Raw genomic sequence first — 6,345 nt, forward strand, 5'->3', positions numbered from 1 at the left:
TCGTTGATTGGCCGAAGAGTCCACTCACCCTGTTCTCAAGGCTGTGATTGGCTGCTGCTGCTGTAAGGGAACCGCAAACAGCTGTGGGCCCTGCAGCCCTCCAGGGCTTGAGTTTGACACCCCTGTGTGGGAGTGTTAATGGCTCAAAGAACCCTGACCTCGCTTTTGGTCTCTAACACACAAAGACTAGTTTTTATTTTTCACAACGTATTACAATGCCATGAAATTAAATGCGCATTTTGCAAACGAAACCACAAACATTTTTTTTGTGATCTGAAGCTCTAGCTATGAACAGAGTGGAGAAATGGAAGAGCTTTCGCAAGTAGACACGGATGTCAACAGATGTAAAGGGGGAGTAGGAGGATGTGATTGATGATAATGAGGAACAGAAGGATTAGCACAGCTGTAAACAAGAGCAAGGGGTTTCGAAGCAAATCTCAACAACAACAACAGCAACAACAACAATCAGCCTGGGAGTGGAACTGAGCAATGGAACTGCCTGAGAGGAGAGACAGAGCACAGGAAGGCCGCGCAGTAAAGCGTTGTATCAGCTGAAGAGGAAGAGCATGAGAAGGGGAGGTCAGCTGCATGGAATATATCATCGGAAAGAAGGCGAATTTAACAAATATTACCCCAAGAGGAGCGAGCAAGAGGACGCCAAAGAACAAGTGTGTTCAGACAGAAGGTCTGGATTCAATCAACATTTGCCCATAACTTTGGCCTGGATTCTATCAACATTTGACCTTTGTTTTGACTTGTAAAACTGAACGTAAAGAAACAGTTTTAACATTAATTTTTTTAGTCAGAATTAAGATTACAGATAAGTGTTCATTTAATCCTTTGACATCCAATTAATTGTAAAAGGTAGTTGATTTCTTCACAGCATGGTTACTGAGTTCAAATTTAACTAAAATTAGTAATAATGTAAATATTTGCATTGAAAAAGTAAGGTTTGCATGTACTCTTAAATCAAGCTTGAGTGGAACTTCTTCTTAAATCCAGGAAAACAGAGGTAAGGATGATCCCCAGATTTTCTTCAGAGGCACAGGGCAGAGTGATTGACCAATGGTACGTTAACAGATTTAGGTGGAAGGGCAGGGTGTATCAGTCCTGTACTGACAGGTCTCGTTCAAAATGGTGGGCATGTGCCAGAAGGTGTCTTACAAGCCCTACCGCAGTTTATAGTCCATGTGTCCCTTTAATAAGATGCCTCCAGTGGATTAGTAACACATAAAGCATTCAACAATGCTCAAAGCACCCTTTCAACTTGCTTGGGCTTTGAGACGTGGGACTCAATAGCAAAGACGAAATTTAAGAGGTTATAAATTAGGCCGCAATGAAAAGCCTGCAAGGCCTCAACAAATTTCCTGGAAGGCGTTTGATTCAATCCAGCGATAACTGAGTGAAAGATATTTGCCAGATACTGTACTGCTGGCAAAAGCATTATTAAAATAAAGGGAAGCCATTTTTTTTGTCAGCCAGGTTTTAGCTCAAGCCAGGTTTCATCAAACCCCTCAATGAAGCAAATTAACATTCCTTTCTTGAAGTTAAAATAAACAAATCAAGGTCATTATTGCATAATGACGAGCATTATGATCTCCATGTTCAGAATTACTTTTTTTCCACATTAGTTGTCAGAGGAAAAATGCGTATCAGCTCAGAGGGGCATGGAGCACATTAAAAAATGTAAAACATTTCCTTGTTTCCTTACCTTGATTCCTTCTGAACCCGTCACAAGGAACCATGAAAGGGAAGGAGCAGAGGAGAATGGGACACAAGGACAGAGGGAAGTTTTCCTGAGAATACAGACATCTTCCTTCACTCCGGTGTCATTCTGCGGCACCATCACTCGGGAGTGACATTGAAACCCACCTGCGCGTATGTGCTCAAATCCCATTATGTTTTGACCTCACCTTTTTTAAGAGCATAAATAGCTCTTAATAAAAATTCCATTACGTATATAATATCCAAAAGTGCTATTACACCATAAATGTTGTTTGATGAAAATGTTTAATTGTCTTATTTTATTTGGCTATGTATTTGCTGTTGTCTTTTCTTTGCTGCAAGCTTCCTGTTCACGTCATTGCATACTTCTGTACAGCATGGCTCTCTGTGACCTGTCATTGTGATTTATACTCCTTTACAAAATGTATCTTTTCTTCATTCCCTCCCTCCTCTGTTATACTTATGCATGTATTCTTCTGCCGAAACACGCATGAACGTTATTAAGGGTGCTGCATGGCAAAATGTCGCTCATGCAAAACCAAGAAAAACACATTCCAGATCATCTTTATCCGGGCGACCTTGGAGCGTGTAACATTCGCACCACCGAGCTGACCTTCGTGCTCTCGCTCTTCTACATTGTCTCCCTGGCTATTCCAGCAACCCAAACTTAATCCATTAGTGAAGTGAGCACAAAAAAAACGGAGGGGCAAAAAGGAGATGTGCGCACCCCAGCTGTTGTCCTTGAAAGAAAATGGCTGTGGAGAAGGAGAGAAAAGCATGCATTTATTCTATTCTCTGCTAATAGCACGCTGTTTATCTCACATCCTAGAAGGGGGAGGAGGGGAGTGGGGAAATCGGCCTCTAGAAGGGAGCGAATTATCGTTGTCATCGCAGTGTGTGTGACATGTCGCCCCTAGGACTGCGCTTCCATCGAGGTGGTTATTACCCAGCACGCCGCAGTCGTCCCGGAGTGTGAACTTGTTAAATAAAAGTCACAGGCGGGTCTCTCTGTGGTCCCGCCGAGCCGGGCTGGTATCGCCCACCGCAGTGGCCGGGGGGAGTGGGGGACAGCACGGGGTTAACTGTCGGCTGGATGCCATGGCTTCATGGGAATGGAATGTGTAGTGCTTGTGTAGTGCTCCTGTCCCAGCATCCCTCTCTCCCTGCCCTAAAAAAAAGAAAAAAAGAAGAAGAAGAAAAAAAAAACTACTGGCTGCATGCTAATGATCAGTATTATTGAGGAACAATTGATGGACTACCGCCCAACAACAGAAACTAATTACTGCCAATGCTTTATTATCCTTTAATTACAGAACCTCTTTGGCAATTAGCAGAACAAATACACTCTGGTTTTTACTGCTACAAAAAACTGCAGTTGGTTAAAAAAAAGAATATTAAAAAGGATAATAAAAAATAATAGAATGGTTGTTTAGTCTTTGTGTAGTTTTTTTATATATAAAACCAAGCTCCATTAGTAAACTGATTTTAAAAAATGCCTTATAATGAAAAAAATACACTTACCTTTTTTATAATTACCGAATAATTTTTTCTTGTCAGATGACTGTTCATTCAACTCCAAATGTGAAATGTTCGTTGTGCTGTTGAGTTACAGTTTGTTACCAACTGGTAGCTTAAAATGATGCAGCCAGTTATTTGCTAGGGTTTGATAGTATTCACCATCTTGCTGGCCTGGACTGCACGATTTGTAGAAATAGATTAAAACTGATATTGTTATTATAAATGATCGACATGCCTGGGTGAAAACTGGTCAGAAAAGCCTCGCTCTAAGTCCCTACAGCCCTCCATCCATGTGTTAGCAGTACAGCAGCAGAGTCCAATAAAAAAATGACTATTTATAAGTCATTGTTACTGTTGGATAAGGCTAATTTCGGGTCATTATCCTGTGATGGCTGAATATGTCTGGTGAATTAGTTGTGTTCACTTCTGCAGTTTATCTTTTATGTGTACCAGTTGTCCTGGGAATGGTTACCATGCCCCCCTTTTGTATCCAATTTTAATTTAATTAGATTCCTCCTCATCCCCCAGCCAAACTCTCAACCGAAACCAGATGAGCGGCTTTAATCTAAGAATCTTAACCGCGTGTTTATTTAAGGGATCTTGGAGAACATTTGCGGATGAGGCTCTTCCTATGCGTTTTAAACAGTAGACGAGGATTTTGGTTTTAATTCCTCAAGAACATGCTTTAAAAATGTTTTTTTGTTAAAAGTCCAGTAAGCACAATATAAGTCAGCTTGTTTGCATATTTTTTTAAGCTCATTGCCGTGATAAATGGCCGGTCCGGACATTACAAAACATCAAATCCTATTCAGTTTGTTGTCCCTGCTCCATTAACATTATCAGTCCCACTGGCCAAATATGGCCATGGAGCCTTGAGTTGCTGAGTAGCTTTATCTGTTGAGCGCAGCAATATGATTATTTTATTTTATTTTATTTTTTTGCCGCGCAGGTATAATGAGGCTCTCTGGCGGGCTAGTTTGCAGCTCTGCGTGCGGATGGAGAGAGAGCGGCTTTCAGTGACGGCTCAGACGCGGTTCCTCGCGCCGCGGTTTGCCGTCTCCGCGACCGTGGTGCTGTCACTGGCAGCGCGATCTGCCTTCTGACACCGCACTTAAGGGGCCGCTGCCAAATAGTGAGTCAGCCCACTGCTGGCAGCCTGAGGCCTGTGACAAGTTCACGCCAAATAATGATCTACAGACTCACAGCTCATATCTGCTTCTGCAATAAAGGACATTGCATACACAGAGAAATGGTTGTTTTTAAAGACATAATAATCATAATAACAGTAATACATATGGAAGCTATTTTCAAGGCAGATATGACATTGGGTTCAAGTTTGATTCAGGGTTATCTGCGTGCTGCGGATTGGGTGCATGCTTCGGGTAGATTAATTAAAATAAAAAGAAAAAATTATTTTGTGGTTGACTTTTTTCCCCATTTTGGCTCACTGGCTATGGCACGCTGTTTCCTGGCTGTCCTAGGCTGTTTTAGATTGGTAAACTCAAAAATTGGAGGTACCCCTCCTTCCCCCCGACCCCAGTCGGCAATATCAATCTTTGCATAAAATGATGACATAATTCCATTCACTTTTTAGCAGTCATATCATGGTAGTACCTGAAGGTATATGCTTCGTGCAGTACCTGAAGGTATATTCTTTATGCAGTACCTGAAGGTATATGCTTTATGCAGTACCTGAAGGTATATTCTTTATGCAGTACCTGAAGGTATATGCTTTATGCAGTACCTGAAGGTATATGCTTTATGCAGTACCTGAAGGTATATGCGTCAGTCGTTCTACTCTCAGAGAGAAAAGGGGGGGAGGGGGCAGAAAGTAAAGTCATTGTGACATGACCTGTTGCGAGTCCCTGTGCTGACAATGAGCTTTCAGTGACGGGAATTATGCTGGAGCCACACAACAGGGCCAAGCTAATCCTGCCCCATCCACCCAGCTGCAGCGAGCCAGCAGCTGTAATCAATGGAGGCCAAATGAATAGGTCACCACTGGGCAGGGCACCTAGGGCCTCTGCTCATTGTTCCCATCATTTTTCCCATTCTTCCTTAAGCACCTCCTTTCAAAGGCTGTGCATCTGAGTGGAATAACCCCCACACCGTTGTTTTGCTTAGGAGATCATCAGCCGCAATCCTGTTGGGGGAAAGTTTGGAGTTCTTTGGCACAGCGACGCTGAAACAAAAAAGTTTTGAAAGTATGTGATTGTTCCTCTTCGTTCCTGTGGATGCATTTTAAATAGCCATAACCCACAAGTGATAGCAATGGACATCTCCTAGTAAATTCTGTGTGCTCTTACCAGCCAAGTCCTCAGAGAGATCAGTGATTGTGGTATTTGCATTGCATTTTGGAAGAAACTGGCTCTCAGTAAAAAAATCTACATTTAAAGCTAATTTGAACTGACTTGAGACTTCAAGACTCAGACTTGAACTTGAACTACTGAATATTATCTGTGGTGAATAATCCTACATTTAATATAGAAGCCCTTCCATACTGTATACAGGTCACAAACTGTTTACATAGCACGACTACTGTCTTGTAATATGTAATGTCTTCCTTTTCATCAATAGGAGGACATTGATTTTCTGTTGACATAGGGCTTATCAATGCATGTAGAACACATAGGAACACGTAGGAACTTCATCAACTTCGGATGAACGGAAATAATTAATTTTCCATGGAAGCATTTAGCCCGTTTCATTGTACATTTTTTCCTCTACTTGGTGTTGTTGAACCTATTGAAAGTTAAATTGCTACTGAAGAAGCGGATATTGACGTGAACAGTCAACAGAGAAATCCACATCCTGGGGAGTCAGGCGTTGCGTATTTTCACAGGAAAAAGCGATGAATCATGAACATACCCATTTGTGTTGCTTTTAATTGTGTCAGCATGCAAATGCAATCAACTGCATTCTCTTAGCCATACATCAGTATTTTCCATCTATTGCTTCTGTAGTTCTCTCGCAGTATTGCTCTTAATCATAAAAATGTAAGCTCCATGTGATGTACTGTGGCTGGTTTAAATTAATCGTACATTATAAATCTCTAAAGTGGAGAGATTTGACTCCTAAGTGCTGTGCTTTCAGAAGTGGAAC

The 6,345-nt window shown here is 41.7% G+C and overlaps 1 long non-coding RNA gene across 1 annotated transcript; it reads right to left on the reverse strand.

Moving 5' to 3' along the window:
• Positions 1–163: 163 nt before the first annotated feature.
• LOC118210897 lies at positions 164–3,640 on the reverse strand. The gene is made up of 2 exons (XR_004761926.1): positions 3,247–3,640; positions 164–2,893 (listed from the first exon to the last, which is right to left on the reverse strand). It is a non-coding gene; the product is annotated as an uncharacterized LOC118210897 (long non-coding RNA).
• Positions 3,641–6,345: the final 2,705 nt, after the last annotated feature.

This window comes from Anguilla anguilla, chromosome 13, assembly GCF_013347855.1.
Source record: "Anguilla anguilla isolate fAngAng1 chromosome 13, fAngAng1.pri, whole genome shotgun sequence".
In the NCBI taxonomy this organism is placed as follows: Eukaryota; Metazoa; Chordata; class Actinopteri; order Anguilliformes; family Anguillidae; genus Anguilla; species Anguilla anguilla.